The following is a 17367-nucleotide window of genomic DNA, read 5'->3' as shown; positions in this document are numbered from 1 at the left end:
TCAATGTTTATATTAACACTCACGCATTGACTCTGTCGGCTATGTTTTGCCATGCATGCTCCCTTTCTTTTGCAGCTGAGGCTGTGTTACCTTTTTTTCTGCAAAATTTGCATGTTATCGGCATATGCTGCCATCAGAATTTCGGCCTCAAGCGCTGTAAAATACATTGACCGCGCCTTCTTTTCCTCCGTCTCCATGGTGACTCGCTTACTCTGTGCTCCGCTTATCAGGGCTTTATGTATCCTCGTCCGCGCGCTTCACTTGGGGTTAGAGCAACTCCGCGTTGATTGAACTACTTGTTATCAGCCTTTCTGAAACCGAATATTCCGAGTTGGACAGTTCGGGGTTACTCAACCCTGAGTATCGTTTTTCACTCTAAGTTTTCTAAACCGGCTTCCTGAAATAGGGCCCATGTCTCCGTCAGGAATAGAACATCCAGTCCCGTGGTGAGAAAAAAGTCATTTAGGAGGAAGGCCTTATTTGAAAGAGACCTAACATTAAATAAGGCCATCCGAGTCCGAGGAGCCAAGTCCTTAGTAGTAGCCCGTCGCAAGGTGCTAAGGTTGTTATGTTGAACACCACGGCCAGGCGGTGTTATCCAAGATCGAGCAGAGTGGTAAGCCACTGGGCAGGCAGAGTAGGTTTGAAGACCGATGGAGCATATCCAACGGTGGGTTAGCAATCTAGCCGCGAAGCGGCTACTGAGATAGTGGATGAAACGAGATAGCTCACGGCTTGTAGCAGGGTAATCCGTAGCCATGGCTCTGATATAAGCCTTGAAGCGGACACGGACACCACTCCTTCTACCCCGTTTCCTGAGACGTTTCCTGCGGAGCATGGAAAGAGGTAAGTAGGTCACATTGGTGGGGGAGACAGGCATCAGGGGGATAGCGGCACCCGCGGTCCCAAGGCTGTCCAGTCGTTGAGAACAGGAAAACCGAAGATTCAGGAGCGTGTCTCTATCATAAGTTATTAGTGTACAATGGTAAATGGTAAATGGCCTGTATTTGTATAGCGCTTTCTAGTCCCTAAGGACCCCAAAGCGCTTTACACAACCTGTCATCCACCCATTCACACACACATTCACACACTGGTGATGGCAAGCTACAATGTAGCCACAGCCACCCTGGGGCGCACTGACAGAGGCGAGGCTGCCGGACACTGGCGCCACCGGGCCCTCTGACCACCACCGGGCCCTCTGACCAATCACCTAGAGAACATAAAACCAAAGATAAAACAACGAGGAGTACAACGCCGAGGCGCAGACGGGGTCGAAGACGGTCAGCCATGCACACCGGCGCCATCTTGACACACATATGGCGTGTCGCATCAGGGACAGTGCTTCCTGTGAGGCGATCTTCACCACACCAGTTAGTGTAGCAGTTAGCAGGCCAGACTATTTGTCCAAAAGGCACCATGAGCACAAACACAGTTGAGAGGTTCAGTTCAGCCACAGTGTATTAGTGGAAGCCAAAGAGTTCATCAAAGAGGACATGCACTCAAACTTTAAGCCTCAGCAAAACTGAAGCAGTTTAGTTCTGAGAAAGAGTTCAGTTATCATAGACAGAAACTATCCATGTTTAAAGTTGGACATTCTAACATGGGACACCCATGATTCCCAGCCTCAAGTGGCCACTATTGGAACTGCATCTTTCAGCACCTCAGTGCTGCTTTTCTTTTCCAGCCCCAGATGATGTAGCTTTGTGTACCTATCTACACCCTAATTACAAACATTGGTAAAAAAAAAAGAAAAGGAAAAAAAAAGTTTTCTTAAGTTTCTAACTTTGGCTTGATTCATGGCTTCCTCTTCATTGGTCCATACATGATGTAAGTATGTATTCTAGTTGTCAACTAGAAAGTGCATTTTCTGAAGAAACTGCAGTGTGAATGCTTGAATCTGAATGTATGCATTGAAATGAATTAATTGCTGAATTTTAAGTTAAAAAGTTTGAATGAGATAAAAAGAAAAAGAATTTAATCTGAAAACAAAAGTGCTGAAGTGCTAAAAGCTGACGTTTACACAGAAGAAGAAGTTGGAAAAAAGCTGAAAATGTTTTAATTGTAAATTAGAAAAACCTTAGAAATGAGAAAAGAAAATTTAGAGTCAGAAAACCTCTGAATGAATATTAAAGGTTCATACTCTTTGAGTCACTGAATGACTAAAATGTGATCCCTCCACTTGGATCCATACAGTTTAAAAATTTTAAATGTCTGAGCTTTGAAAGACAAGGTGTTGGAAAGAGAAATACGATGGCAACGTTTTGAGGGTAAAATCATACCTGTAGAGCAAACACTGAGGACACAGCAGCAGTTGAAAGAGAAGTGTTTAAGATGAATCTTGGCAGAGTGAGAGACAGAGCTAGTTAAGCAGGCAGGTGTGAGCCTGGTTGCTATAGTGACTGCACCCAATGGCTCCATACACACACACACACAGACATGCGCCTCACTTCTGCTGCTTAAAATGAACAGAAAAGTCATGTGAGTGAAGTTGGCCCCCCCACCTTCTTCAAATCCAACAAAAGTGGTATCAAACATTTGTGCTACGTTTGTGCTGGTTTGTGCTGCAAAAATTTTCATTTGTGCTACTATCATTTTAAAGATATTAATCAAAATTTCTAGAGGTCATCAGAGGTCAACCAGCCCCCCCACATTACCCAAATCCAACAAAAGTGGTATCAAACGTTTGTGCTACGTTTGTGCTGCTAAAATTGTCGTTTGTGCCGCTTTCATTTTAAAGATATTAATGAAAATGTAAAGGTCAAAAGGTCAACCAGCCCCCCCACATTAATGGAATCGAACAAAATTGTTGTCAAATGTTTGTGCTAGGTTTGTGCTGGTTTGTGCTGCTAAAATTGTCGTTTGTGCCGCTTTCATTTTAAAGATATTACCAAAAGTTTCTAAAGCTCAACCAGCCACTTTCTTTACCGTAAAGAAATTGAGAGATATTAACCAGCATTGGATATTTTTTTCTTATGATCACACTCTTAAACCTAGTAATCAAACTGCAATAACTTATTTAAAAACTAGGTTAAATATAGCATTTAAAATAATTAATGCATTCGGTTAGAGAAAAAACTTTATTTGCTGGTAACAAAATACAAAACTACGAGAACAATGTAGTATATATGTTTCCTGTTAGAAAAGGTAAATACATTGAACTGTCTGAGCCTCACAAGTTTAATACAATAACTGAAAAATAACAGCTATTTCCATCATCTAACTCACAAACTAGAAAAGGACTTTCTTTCATGAGATCTTGCCATCATTCCTTTGTGTAGAGCACAGCGTGCGGACATACGCTGGTGTTTTCAGATGCTATGGTTACATCCTTTCTTAGGTCATCATACATCTCCCAGATGTACGGGGTCCTGTTACAGAATGTCATATAATGCCCGAGTGTTTCTGGTGTTGGGCCCTCCTGAAATGTAATGACTGCTTTCAGTGTGAATTTCTCTCCTTGAAGTAGCAGAGTGGATGGGAATTCAGTAAGCAAAAACCTTTTTGGACTGTGAAAACTGTGCTCCAGAGTTTCTGTAGAGCATTTTCCAAGGTCTGTGTCAATCCATACAAGCTCTCTCAGGGTGAAACTGTGACAAACAGTCCCTGTGCAAAGTTGCTTTCCTGATGAATCTGTTTTAAATGCTGTTGGAGATGCATCAGGACTTTCGATTGGTCTTAGGCATGGCGATGCTGGAAGGTTGAGCCCTTGTTCAACAGCAGACTGAAGGTGAGCTATGCCAGAAGCTGAGAGGACTGACAGATCAATGGAAACAAAAGGTATTTGCCTTGTGTTTGGTGTGTAAAGTTTGCAGTACTGGGAGGAACACTGTCTTGTGAAGTGAACACTTGGATTTTCCGTCATTGTTTTTTGAATTACTGTGCATCAACACGATGAACACCAGTCTTCAACTGAACAGGGCAGAATATTGAGCTCAGCACCTCTGCCCTCAATGAATAGGCATGTTGAGTGACACCCTTTGAAGCAAGGGATTTCACAAGCTGGAATACTTTGTTCTCCTCTGAACTATTCAACATGTTTTGAGCAGTACGACTGTCACAGTAAGCGCAGCACAGACTTTGACAGAAGGCATCAAAGGCACAGGTGTTCATGACACAGTATTGTCCTTTGCCAAGTTTTACTGCACTGCAAACCCCAACAGTCTACCTGACTTATAAAGTTTGTGGATATAACAATTGAAATTCCTCAAAGTTGAAACAACTTAAAACTTTTGTTCTGTTAACGATTCAAACAGTTATAATTGTACATGGCTTAGAAGTTAAGAGTAAATACTGCTTTCTTAATTATGATTTTTGAGTAAATGTTTTTTTTCCGAGCTCCGCATGTGTATGTCAACTACGTCATGAGGTTTTCTCTCTAACCTGAACGACGTTGACAGAAAATTCTGTTCAATATGGCTGCCCTTCTCGAGCAACTGGAGAGCACATTTGGAGAAACTTGTAAGTAAAACGGAACCTTCGTTATGTTTATTTTTTCCGTAAAAAAGCAAGTATATTAATATGTTGCAGGCAAGAACTTCGATTTCGAATGCGCTGTTGTGTTAAAAAGCACAGACCCAGGTGATGAATAGTGGTTCGCTGTTGTTCGCGCTCTTTTTCAAACATAGATTATGTCGTCAGTTTTAACCGATTAAAACAGTTTTACTAAGAATTACATAAAAAGAAAGGGTCTTAATGATATTTTAACGACCACTTGCCAACGCAAGAAAGTTGGCGTTTTTACAACAGCAGCCTCATTGTTCGGCAGGTTTTTTTTTCTTCTTCTCATTAGCATGATTCAAAACTGACTTAGCTAGCAGTGGCAACTTCAATCTAAAACAATTGAAATATAGCAAGGTTTTGTATATTTAGTGTGCTAATAAAGTTTTCAATATTTTTATTTTTTCCTTCCAAGGCTGAAGACCGAAGACAAAAGGACAGAAGAAAAAAAAAATTCAGACTGCAATTAATTTCAGGTGGAGACAGTAAACACAGGTGAGTTGAAAGATCTATTGAAGAGTCCTTTCTTCATGGCCATTAAAACATTTTTAGGTTAAAAGACCCGTGTCATGAATCGCTGTGCGGCAGGCAGGAGTTGGACCCAATTCAATTCAATTTTATTTATATAGCGCCAAATCACAACATAAGTCGCGTCAAGGCGCTTCATAGATACAGAGAAAAACCCAACAATCATATGACCTCCTATGAGCAAGCATGTTGGTGGCAGTGGGAAGGAAAAACTCCCTTTTAACAGGAAGAAACCTCCGGCAGAACCAGGCTCAGGGAGGGGCGGGGCCATCTGCTGCGACCGGTTGGGGTGAGAGAAGGAAGACAGGATAAAAGACATGCTGTGGAAGAGAGCCAGAGGTTAACAACAGATATAATTCAATGCAGAGAGGTCTGTTAATACATAGTGAGTGAGAAAGGTGACTGGAAAGGAAAAACTCAATGCATCATGGGAATCCTCCGGCAGCCTATGTCTATTGCAGCATAACTAAGGGAGGATTCAGGGTCACCTGGTCCAGCCCTAACTATATGCTTTAGCAAAAAGGAAATTTTTAAGCCTAATCTTGAAAGTAGAGATTTTGTCTGTCTCCTGAATCCAAACTGGAAGCTGGTTCCACAGAAGAGGGGCCTGAAAACTGAAGGCTCTCCCTCCCATTCTACTTTTAAATACTCTAGAAACAACAAGTAGGCCTGCAGAGCGAGAGCGAAGTGCTCTAATGGGGTGATATGGTACTACAAGGTCATTAAGATAAGATGGGGCCTGATTATTTAAGACCTTGTATGTGAGGAGCAGGATTTTGAATTCAATTCTGGATTTAACAGGAAGCCAATGAAGGGAAGCCAAAACAGGAGAAATCTGCTCTCTCTTTCTAGTCCCTGTCAGTACTCTTGCTGCAGCATTTTGGATTAGCTGAAGGCTTTTCAGTGAGTTTTTTGGACATCCTGATAATAATGAATTACAGTAGTCCAGCCTGGAAGTAATAAAAGCGTGAACTAGTTTTTTAGCGTCACTCTGAGACAGGATATTTCTAATTTTAGAGATGTTGCGCAAATGGAAGAACGCAGTCTTACATACTTGTTTAATATGTGCGTTGAAGGAGATATCCTGGTCAAAAATGACTCCAAGGTTCCTCACAGCGTTACTAGAGGCCAAGGTAATGCCATTCAGAGTAAGAATCTGGTTAGATACCATATTTCTAAGCTTTTCAGGGCCGAGTACAATAACCTCAGTTTTATCTGAATTAAGAAGCAGAAAGTTAGCGGCCATCCAGGTCTTTATGTCTTTAAGACATTCCTGCAGTTTAAGTAATTGGTGTGTGTTATCTGGCTTCATGGACAGATAGAGCTGGGTGTCATCTGCATAGCAGTTAAAATGTATGCTATGTCTTCTAATGATGCTGCCTAAGGGAAGCATGTATAATGTAAACAGAATTGGTCCCAGCACTGAACCCTGTGGAACTCCATAATTAATCTCAGTGTGTGAAGAGGATGGAGTCTATTACATATGATACAAACCACTGCAGCACAGTAACTGTAATACCTACAGCATGTTCTAATCGCTCTAATAGGATATTATGGTCAACAGTATCGAATGCTGCACTAAGGTCTAGCAGGACAAGCACAGAGATGAGTTCACTGTCAGAGGCCATAAGAGGATCATTTGTAACCTTCACTAAAGCTGTTTCTGTGCCGTGATGAACTCTGAAACCTGACTGAAACTCTTCAAATAAGCCATTCCTCTGCAGATGATCTGTTAGCTGTTTGACAACTACTCTTTCAAGGTTTTTGATATGAAAGGAAGGTTGGAGATTGGCCTATAATTAGCTAAGACTGCAGGGTCTAGAGATGGCTTTTTGAGTAAAGGTTTAACTACAGCCAGCTTGATGGCCTGTGGTACATAGCCGATTATTAGAGATAGGTTGATCATATTTAAGATTGAAGAATTAATTAATGGCAGGACTTCTTTGAGCAGTTTTGTAGGAATGGGGTCTAAAAGACACGATGGCTTGGAGGAAGTAATTATTGAAGTTAACTCAGAAAGATCAATTGGAGAAAAAGAGTCTAATATAACATCAATGGTACTAAGAGTAGCTGTAGATAATATTACATCTGTGGGATGATTATTGGTAATTTTTTCTCTAATGATAAAAATTTTATTTGTGAAGACGTCCATGAAGTCATTACTAGTTAACGTTAAAGGGATGGTTGGCTCAAAAGAGCTCTGACTTTTTGTCAGCCTGGCTACAGTGCTGAAGAGAAACCGGGGGTTATTCTTATTTTCTTCAATCAGTGACGAATAGTAAGATGTTCTGGCTTTGCGGAGGACTTTCTTATAAAGCAGCACACTATTTCTCCAGGCTAAATGATGATCCTCTAAATTTGTGACACGCCATTTCCTCTCCAGCTTACGAGTCATCTGCTTTAGGCTATGTGTTTGAGAATTATACCACGGAGTCAGGTACTTCTGATTAGAGACCTTAGTTTTCACAGGAGCTACAGTATCCAGAGTCGTATGTAGTGAGGAGGTGAAATTGGGGGTAGCAATCAGATAGCTGCTCTGCTCTATGTTGGTACAGGGCATTGAAGATGATAACAGTGGGTGGATTATATTCTTAAACTTAGTTACAGCACTTTCAGAAAGACATCTACTTTGATAAAGTCTATAGATACCCAAAATGCAGGACTCAGACTCAGGGGATGAACTCAAAATCACAGCTTTAATTGCTAGTCACAGAAAACGAGCATACAAAATTAAACTGGGAAAATATAAACTCACACCTTGCAGAGAGGCACACGAAGAAACACACAGCTTAAGGGACGACGCAGCACTGACTCAGAGAAACACAGGGTTTAAATACAATGGGAAGTGACGAGGGGAATGAGACACAGAAGGAGAGCACAGCTGGGAGAAATCAGAACTGACGAGACAAGGGAGCAAAGTAGGATACACTCACATGAGACACAGACCTTCAAAGTAAAACAGGAATTAGCACAGATGCAAACTAGACTAGGGGAGACAGAGCAACTAAGAAACACAGAGGGCAGCTACCAAATACTCAGAACTAAACAGAATACAAGAAAACCAAACTAAGACACTACACTAAAGAATACGCTGGGACAACAAAGAGAACTAAGAACATAATACAAAAAACTCAGAGGCACAAGAAACTCAAAACACTGGGTCACTGACCCAGGACCGTGACAACCTGCACTGAAAAAAGAAAATAGTTGAACCAACTTAATTGAATTATTTCAATTGGTAACACCAAATTTAATTAAGTTCCTTGAAATGAAGTTAATACATTAGATTAACACAACTGATTTAAGTTACATGTACTTAATAAATTAATTGTTGTCAAATAAACATTTTGCATTAATCCAACTTAAAATTAAGACATTTCAACTTAAAGTTTTCAGTTTTTCCAACCCAATAATTTGCATAACCCAAAAGTAAAATATTGCTCTTTGCTAACCTAATAATGTGGTTTAGTGTAAATTACTTTTTGTAGTGACTCTAAAATGAAATTTTAGTTTGTTTAATAAAGCTTAAATCAAAATTTTAAGTTGGCTGAAAATATTTTTCAAAAAATTCAAAATCCAATGTTTTTTTTTTTTTTTTTTAAATGCTTTATTGTATAAATGTAATAAAGTATTACCTTTATGGCAACCAACACAGCTTTTGGTCAAACACATTACACATTTGTCCTTTTTAAAACACATATGCACAAAATGCAAGTAACGCTTAGTAGGACCACAAAGTTGTCATCAAAGTGTAAAGTGCAACACAGTATTACACAAATATCAATCTCAACACATATAGTGTCAACTATGAAAAAGTGCCCCAAGAGTATTCAGAAACTGTCAATGAATAAATATCTGAACAGTGTAGCTGACCAATGGGGATGAAAAAATATAAACACTCCTTTAAGAGTTTTAGAATGTCACAACAGTTTGTTGTATAACTGAGCACATCAAACCTGAAATGCAACCTTTCCCTTGAAACGAAGGCAAATATGTCTGAAGAAAAAAAATTAAAAAATAAATAAAAATACCATACAAAGTATGTATAAAAGCACATTAAATTAGGGTTTGAGGTCTCTTGGAGCATAAAAAAGGCCCAACATCCAAAAGAGACTACATATTTTACATGCTATATGTCCAAACACAGTTGTTCCTTCGCATTATGGCACAAGGCCATTTGTTGGTCATTGTTCTGTGCCATTACTGGGAGCTTTGAAGTTTGATATACAGATTTTGGACTTTGGGGGACATCTTGTGCTGATCATGCTGCATGAAGATTTTTTGGAGCACTTCAAAAGTGAAGCGAAAGGGTTTTGGATAAGCTAGGTTGAGTGCATAGATCAAACCTAGAAGCAGGGCACAAGCTGAGGCAACCGAAGTTAGTTCATGCAACACTTCCACACCCTCAATGACAATGCCAATGTCTTCAGGTGGCTCCTGCAGTCCCTCCCCCTCCTTCCGAATCACATACACTGCCATGGTGACCTCCTCCAGGTCCCTCTGAATATCATCTGCTCCACAGTCCTACAGAGGGGTACAAGACACAAACACAAATCATCATTAGCCTCACTTCTTACTGTGATTAAGTGTTTGGGTGATGTACCAATATGTGTTATGTGCTGGGCTATTTCTTGGCTGGGTGTCATCACACACCAGAAACAGCAGAGAGAGGTGTATCAATCTGACTCTAATCAAATTGTAAGCAAGAAAGATAAGATTTCCCAACATGTCAAACTATTCCTTTGAACTTAAATAATTAAGTAAGCCCGTCTTACTTAAAACAAAGTCAATCCAATATGTAATGTGTTGTTGCTGGGAATTACATAATGTCCAATATGGTCATGATAATAAATACATGTCAGCAATCCAACTATGGTTCACGTGTTATGTTTGTTCTAACAGTTAACTTTTTTTGTGTCCCTTTGACAAGATGTTCTGACAAACTGTTGAAACTTACAAGGTATTCCTTGATCAGGCCATCTGCATCTTCTCCCAGGAAGATGGTGAGGGCTTTCAGCACACATTCCCTCCGATGATTAATGTCCACAGTCTAGAACAACAAATGTTGATTAATTTTAAACTCTAAATTTCATAAGACAGACATCCTTACTCTTATTGCTTAACTTACATGTACTTTATTTAAAAACAGTAATTCACAAGCCCAGAGATTCATTACAAAAAGAAAAGGGGATGAGTTCAGTGGTGTATTTTTTGAGTCGCTAAAAACATTCATGCATATGAAAGCCATGATTAGCATTGGCCTGCCCATATTGTCTTTATGAAGGATTCAGATATATTTTGACAGCCCTCTTAGTTACGAAGTATCTTGTTTGATGGTACAGATTTACCTGGTCCAATGTGTCCATGATGTTCGCAATCTTTTCGCGTGTTGCTCCTCCTTTGGCACGTATGACTTTGATCAGCTGACTTGAGTGCATGTCTAACTGGGCCATGAACTTCCACTCAAGAGGAACAGCCATGAGCCTCTGGAACTCTGTATTTATCTAAAAACAAAACACAAATGACAGTAGATATTGTATTATGGAACAAAATGCTGAAACTGATTGTATGCCAAAATGTCTATATCCCAAAAAGTACAACATATATGGGAATTCAAAATGTAAATTCTTTCATTAAGTTCAGTGTTATAAAATCTCAACCACATCAAGTTATGACCGATTCATGAAAGTTAACTGCAATAAATCCTGACGCATACAGACTTCGATCACTTCAGTTCCATTCTTACCTCTTTCTGTGTGAAGAGTGCAGGCCATCTGTCCTTCAGTTCCTGAATGCTTGGTTCTTGGTTTACCACCTCATGTCGTCTGTAGGCAAACGTGTTAGCCATTTTGTCTGCGATGACCCTTTCATTGTCCCTTATCCCGATCTCTGTCAGAAGTTCTAGTCTCACTTTTTCCATGCTGTCCAGAGTCTCACCAGTAGGAAAGGATGGATAAAAGTTAGCTTCAGAACGTTTTGGCTTCTTCACTTTTTTAGCAGGGAAAGCATCTGTAGTAGCTTTAGATTTCAGTGAGTTTACACACAGCTCTGGACACCCCTGTAATTTGAGCTGGGTCCTGTAGTTTGCCATTTTGTACTTCAGTCGTTGTTTCCAACCGTAGCAGCCATTGAATGATCCAGGTTCTTTCAAACATGGGTGCTTTTTGATAAGGGCCTCTGCAGCTGCGCAGAAATGTGCATCCTCTGGATAGGCCTTGTAACGGTAAATTTCTTCTGCAACTCTTTTCAGGATATCAGACAGCATTCGGGCGCTTAAAGTCAACATTTTTTGGCTCACACGGTACTCAGTATTCCCCCTCTCTAGCTGTAGCTCTGTGTCATATGAAAATTGGGGAATTGCAAAGTCTTCTGGCCACTGTTGTGTTCGAGATGACATAGATTCAGGGGATGAGAGGATAATTGTGTCATTTGATGCCACCGAAATACCGTCATCAGACTCAAATGAAAGAGACAGAGATGAAGTGGACTGATCGGCACTGATCAAAGGTGGATTTGTTTGCTGGTGGATCACTTTGATTGTCCCCAAATTCCGAAGTTCGGTGGTAGAATTCAGATTGAAGAAGTCGTTGCCAAAGTCTTGGTCCATGTATTGCAGTCTGAAGTTACCTTTTAACCCAAAGGTAGTCTTTATCGTGCTGAGAAGGTCTTCAAGTGACTCTGGGATGCCATTTGGAAGAGTCAGCTTTTCAATGTTGTTCTCTCCTAAAATCACCTTCAGTCTTGCAGGTGTTGAACCAGCCATGGTGGTCTGAGAACAAAGCACAAGCACAGTTAGTGAGGATCAACATGTAAACCACTGACATTTCCAATTAGGAGAATTTAATGTCAAACTAGAGGAAAAGAGAGAAGGCAAAGAGAGGAGGAAAGGGGAGGAGAAAATGAAGAGGAGAGGTGGAGATCAGCTGAGGCAGCGAGGAGAGAAGGCAAACCGAAGAGGAGAGGGGAGGAGAAGAGAGATGGCGAGAATATGGAAGACATTGAAGAGAAGAGAGAAGGAGAGGAGGTGAGGAGAATATAGGAGACAACAAGGAGAGGAAAGAAGAAAAAGAGAAGAGAAGCAGAAGGGGGGAGAGCATAGGATTAGCATTCACTGACTGGAATCCAGCGACCTGCATTAAAAAAATGACATAACTGATGAATTGCCAATGACATCATCACACCACTTTGGCTTGCAGTATAAAATAAATATGTTCTGAGAACACATTAGTATTGTATGGGTCTGGGTTTTGTTTTCCCACTTAAGAAAATACTTTATCATATTTTGAGGCCTCACCCTTTAAACATGGACATATCTTTTCAAGGTGACAAGACGCATCCCTCTAATTTTATAGTCTGCCAGTGGGTAGGTATCATGCAGTTCTTGTGGCTCAACAAGTTCCACTTCTTTGCTTGGTGATGTTTTGAGATCATAAGCTCTGTAGTGTTCCATATACCATCCGCTAAGCTTTTTCAGAATGAAGATTAGTTTGTCCTGCAGTATCACCATTTGGATGATTTCACCAAACTCTGGCAGTCCTCCCAGTGAGCCGTGGATCAAGATCATCCCACACTTGTAGATTATTCCATTATATGCTACACTTTTAGCCAAGCACACATTGTCCATATCTGGAGACTTCTGTCTCAGTGCATTTGAGATGTCCTTGTTAAGAACATCAATGTGAACAGTGGAAACATCTGTTACTTCCAGTGGGGGTTTGGCAAAGCTAATTGCATGCAAATGATATGCAATCTGATACTGATGTCTCTGTGAAAGGGAAAGAAGTACATTTTTGAAGCATCTGATGTTCCTTGCAACTCTTTTAAAAAAAACTATGCTTTGCTTCGAATCGCACAGTCCATAGTGCAACCAGTGGCCCAAACTTACGAATCAAGTATGGATAATGTTCCAAGTAGTGGTGCTTTGGTTTAAGATTAACATCTGGGAAAACCTCTTGAAACTTGATTCTGTGCTCGGAGATCTTAAAACCAAGATATGCAATGGAGTCCTCAGTATGAACAGGACTGACAACAAGATCAACAATGTCCTTCAAGTCTGTTAAGATGTGCCAGGCAGGCTCCTCACAGGGTACACTCTGCCCAACGAACAAAGGCAAAAATCTGATAAGACTCCAGTTCTCGTGTGCATTCCCTCCTACACTTTTTTTGGATGCAAAACTGAGAGCCACAGGATGAGGTCGATTTGTTTTGTCAGCCCACTTAAAGTTGAAAGATGATATTGCTTCATTCAATGTACATAATGTGAAATACTTTTTTTTGATTAACAAATTGAGGCAAAGCGCAAGTTCAAAAGGAACAATTCCCTCAAAAAGATCATGTACAACATCAGGTGGAAACCCAGTGGTAACATCAAAATGTGAGAGGTGCTTTGACAAAATACACTTTGATTTCACACCATAATAACTGGGCCATTTGTTTTCCTCAATAATTCGTAAATGATCTGCATGAATGTCTTTTGTTCTTAAAGTAAAGACTTCACTTCTGACTTCAATAGTCTGGAACTCTGATGTTTCTGCAGTGCAAAATCTACATACGTATGTCCCTGAGAAATTTTCAAAGAATCCAGCAATACTGTGTGCACCAAGGTTGTCGGCAACAACACACTGAACAGTGCCTTTTACTGTTCTGCCCAACTTTGACAGAAATATCCCACTCTGTTCCAAAATTACAAGATCATTAATTACAGGTTTTAACACTTTCTCATACCCATAGCACTTCAGATCATTACTTTTGATTAAAGCAGCCAAATAGATTGAGGTTAAAGCAGAATTACAGCCTGGTGGCAAATTACCCAAAACCCAGTACAATCCACAAATTTTATGCTTCCTCCGTGATGTACCAAGGGGATTACATATTTCGAATTCATCAATGTATAATATCAATGAAATGCTTTCCTGCTTGGACAACAGTCCATTTTCATGGAAGAAGTCACCATCGAAGATAGTTTTGTAGTGCACAGAAGTTTTTTGAGGCTGATTATCTACAGTATTCAAATTAACAGCCTGATCCAAGATTGTCTGGCAGTCAAGAATATGCTGCAAAGACTTTAAAATTGAAATATATTGGAATGACTTGTTATTTTTTCTGTCAAGTATATATTCCACTGGTTCCACTACTTTAAAGTGGCTCTTATAGTTTTCTTTTCGTCTCCAAGGACTGGAAAGTGGACCTTTATCTCCAATTGCTTTTTTTACAGGGTTTGTCTCACAGAGTACACTGGCTAGCTTTTCAACAACTGACTGGTCAAATTGGCATCCGTTGTCTTGTAATACTTGGCTAATAGTCTTTTGGGTAATCGCCACAGAGACAGAACCAATCAAATAGTTTAACTCCTGCAAAAGCTCATCTACAGCTGCATTAGACACAAGAAAGATGTGTTCCAACTTAAGGAGCACTGAAGCTCAATATCCTTCTCTAAGTTTTCAGAATACCCATTGTCAAAAGCAGAATTTAAATTTACATCACTCTCTATAATTTCCACATCTGAAATATCACTGGCAACACTGGCACATGATTCATCAACAGAACTTATTCCAGGCTTAAATGTGTTCACTGTACCAGAGTGTTTTCTGTATTTATGACTTTTGAAGTTCTCATAGACATTGGTTTTATATTCACAGTTTTGGAACACACATGTTACAGTTTCCTTATTTTTAAGATGCTGATAGATATGTTGAAAATATTCTCTTTCTGTGGAGAGTTGATTATGGCCACAAATATGGCAAGTGAATTTGGATGCAGCTTTGGAGACTGCTTGTTGGGCAGGGTGATTTCTTGATAGATGGCTCAGTAGGGCGTTCCAAGTCTTGAACCTACATGCACAATTTAAATAAGTGCATGGATATGAGTGGCCTCGTCCGTAATGCCTATGAATCAGTTTGTAGTGTTTGAGCAATTCAGATCTTTTTGTTAATGTTGTCCCACAGTCCTTGCATCTCCACATGAAGCATAGCACTGGAGAAACAAAGAGACACGCTTTACTGGGTGTATATAAATAATTTGAGAAAACACAGAGGGAGAGTTGGGCAATATTACAATATATCAATATGGTGATATGAGACTAGATCTCATCTCAGCTTTTTGCCACATTGCCCAACACAAAGCGAATCATTTAAACACAAAATGTATTCATCAAATGTAGCCAGCCCTCTCTAATTAGATTTTAAAGGGATAAGTTCAAAACAAAAGTTTAAAAACAAAACCCAAATGCCCATAGGTACATTTTTTTTTTGCAATTGTTTTATATATAAAGCCGATTCCTGTTCAGTGTAAAACTGAATTAAATTTAAATGAGACATTACTATTTTGAACTTGCATACCTTTGTTGTTGATGAAGTGAAAGTACGCAAGTTCACAGGTAAAACGAGCTGCCTGGCACACCTCCACACAGGAATGCCCCTCTTGAAGTAGTCACAGAGCTGAGAAGAAGTTAGGTCAGAAGGTGGCGATGGGGCATCACATTTTACACCAAGCCAAAGGTTGTGGCACTGTCCAGGGTTCCAACCAGAGGTGATGTAATCTTTCTGCCATCAGCAGACACCCCTCTGGAGAGGTTGACAGGAAGGAAAGGAAGCGCTACCCAAAGTCCTAAAGATTAAAGATATGTTCGAGTTAGTCTGTCGATCTTTCATCATGTTTACAGTGTTCATCTGCATCTATGTACTTATATATGTATTCAGACACAGACCAGAAGTGTGCTAGGTCTACAAGAAATCTGATGGCTGTATTTTCTGTGTTCAATAGCGTAATCCGGTTGTTCAGTCTGACGTCACTAGCCGTGTCTGGGTCTAAACTCTGCTGCAGGTCCATATATCAAACGATCACTATGGCATTACTGAGAGTTGAAAAACTGTCTAAAGTCTTTCATCTTTAATAAAATGATCAGCGTTCTGCTCTACCAGGTGTAACAATTGAGTTTAACATCCAGGCATCCATGAAAACGGAATTTATGACATTTAACAGAGTTAGAAGTTAGCAGGGAGTTAGCTCGCTAGCTTCTATCTAAATACAATATAGCATGTCCTGACTGCGGGGTTTTGGAAACAAATTAAAACGTACAGCTCTGTTATCACTTCCAGCATAAATGAAGACAGAAAACTAAACAGCAGTGACGTTTGTAGGGTTACTGAAGTTGGGCTAGCTGGTATATAATGATGTACTACGTGACCGCTAGCGACACAGCTATGTTAGCATAATATAAACAAGCTAACTTTTTTTCCACTCGATAAAAGTTAATGTGAGTGTTCTCGGTGGTCAGGAACAAATGTAATCGCATGGCAGGATGCTGTAAAAGGACCAAACTTCAGCCAGGAGAACAACTGAGATAATCCATCCACAATACGAGGTTAGTCATTCATATACTGCTGCATGGGCTGGGATGTAGTTACATCGTAAGGTTTTAAAAACTGAGCTTAAATAAATGATTAGCAGTAATAAAAGCCGAGGGAGGTCAACAGTGATCACTGACTGTTTAGGAGCTTTTTGAGATCAAATAGAAGAAAATACATAAAATTAAACATGTTAACAACACAAAAGCCATATTAAACGCAGACTACTTTAGACCCGCAAGTAGGATTCGTCGCGTCATCACTGAACAACCGGATACTTTCTTCTATGATTTCTAATTTTGATTTTCTGCCGCACACCATCTCCCTCTCACACAGCTGATCCGTGCGTGTACGAGCGCTGCACGCACCCTTTCTCCTCGCCTTCTTAACGTCATGTACATTGAAAGCAATGCAAGCGGCAGTAAATGCATGCTTCCTGGAGCCACCACAGCTAAACTTTACCTCCTACATCACCCGTGGCCGTGACCGCTTGAACTATTCGCGCCGACAGGCATACTGCGAACAACCACTCGTGTATAAATGCGCGCGCACGAAGTAACGTAGTCTGAAGAGAACCGCGGCCCAGCTTGCCGCTATAATGTGCTAATGCTAATGAATAACTAACAGTAAGCCAACACCGACACACTGCATGAATACACAACTTTAAGCTAGCGTTACGATATTAAAACAAGAGAGTACCGCCGGCAAACTACTAACTTAACCTACATGTCCAAGCACAAACTACCAACAGGTCTGACATTTCGCTAATGTTAGCAGGGCTGAATGATAGCGGTTTGGTCAGGTCAGTTTACTAAACACTTAACAAACTTAACAATACAGTTGGAATATTTTTTATATCTAATACATTAAAATATGTGTTCTACATTTGACTTACCTTCAAGGACTATGGAAAAAGTAATATCTTCGTTACCTTATTGACCAAATTGTTCACGAGGTCCTGCCTGCAGCCAAGTGCCTCTCAAATTGTTGTTCTCAA

The 17367-nt window shown here is 40.1% G+C and overlaps 1 pseudogene; it reads right to left on the bottom strand.

The window, feature by feature from the left end:
• Positions 1-5524: 5524 nt before the first annotated feature.
• Positions 5525-17229, bottom strand: LOC146670967 (uncharacterized; annotated as a pseudogene).
• Positions 17230-17367: the final 138 nt, after the last annotated feature.

The sequence above is a fragment of the Rhamphochromis longiceps genome, linkage group LG4 (assembly GCF_057381845.1).
Source record: "Rhamphochromis longiceps isolate RC_006_pf linkage group LG4, R_longiceps_female_GT1.1, whole genome shotgun sequence".
NCBI lineage: Eukaryota > Metazoa > Chordata > Actinopteri > Cichliformes > Cichlidae > Rhamphochromis > Rhamphochromis longiceps.
Note: the sequence above shows the minus strand (reverse complement) of the source record. Positions and strands in the feature narration are given on the sequence as shown.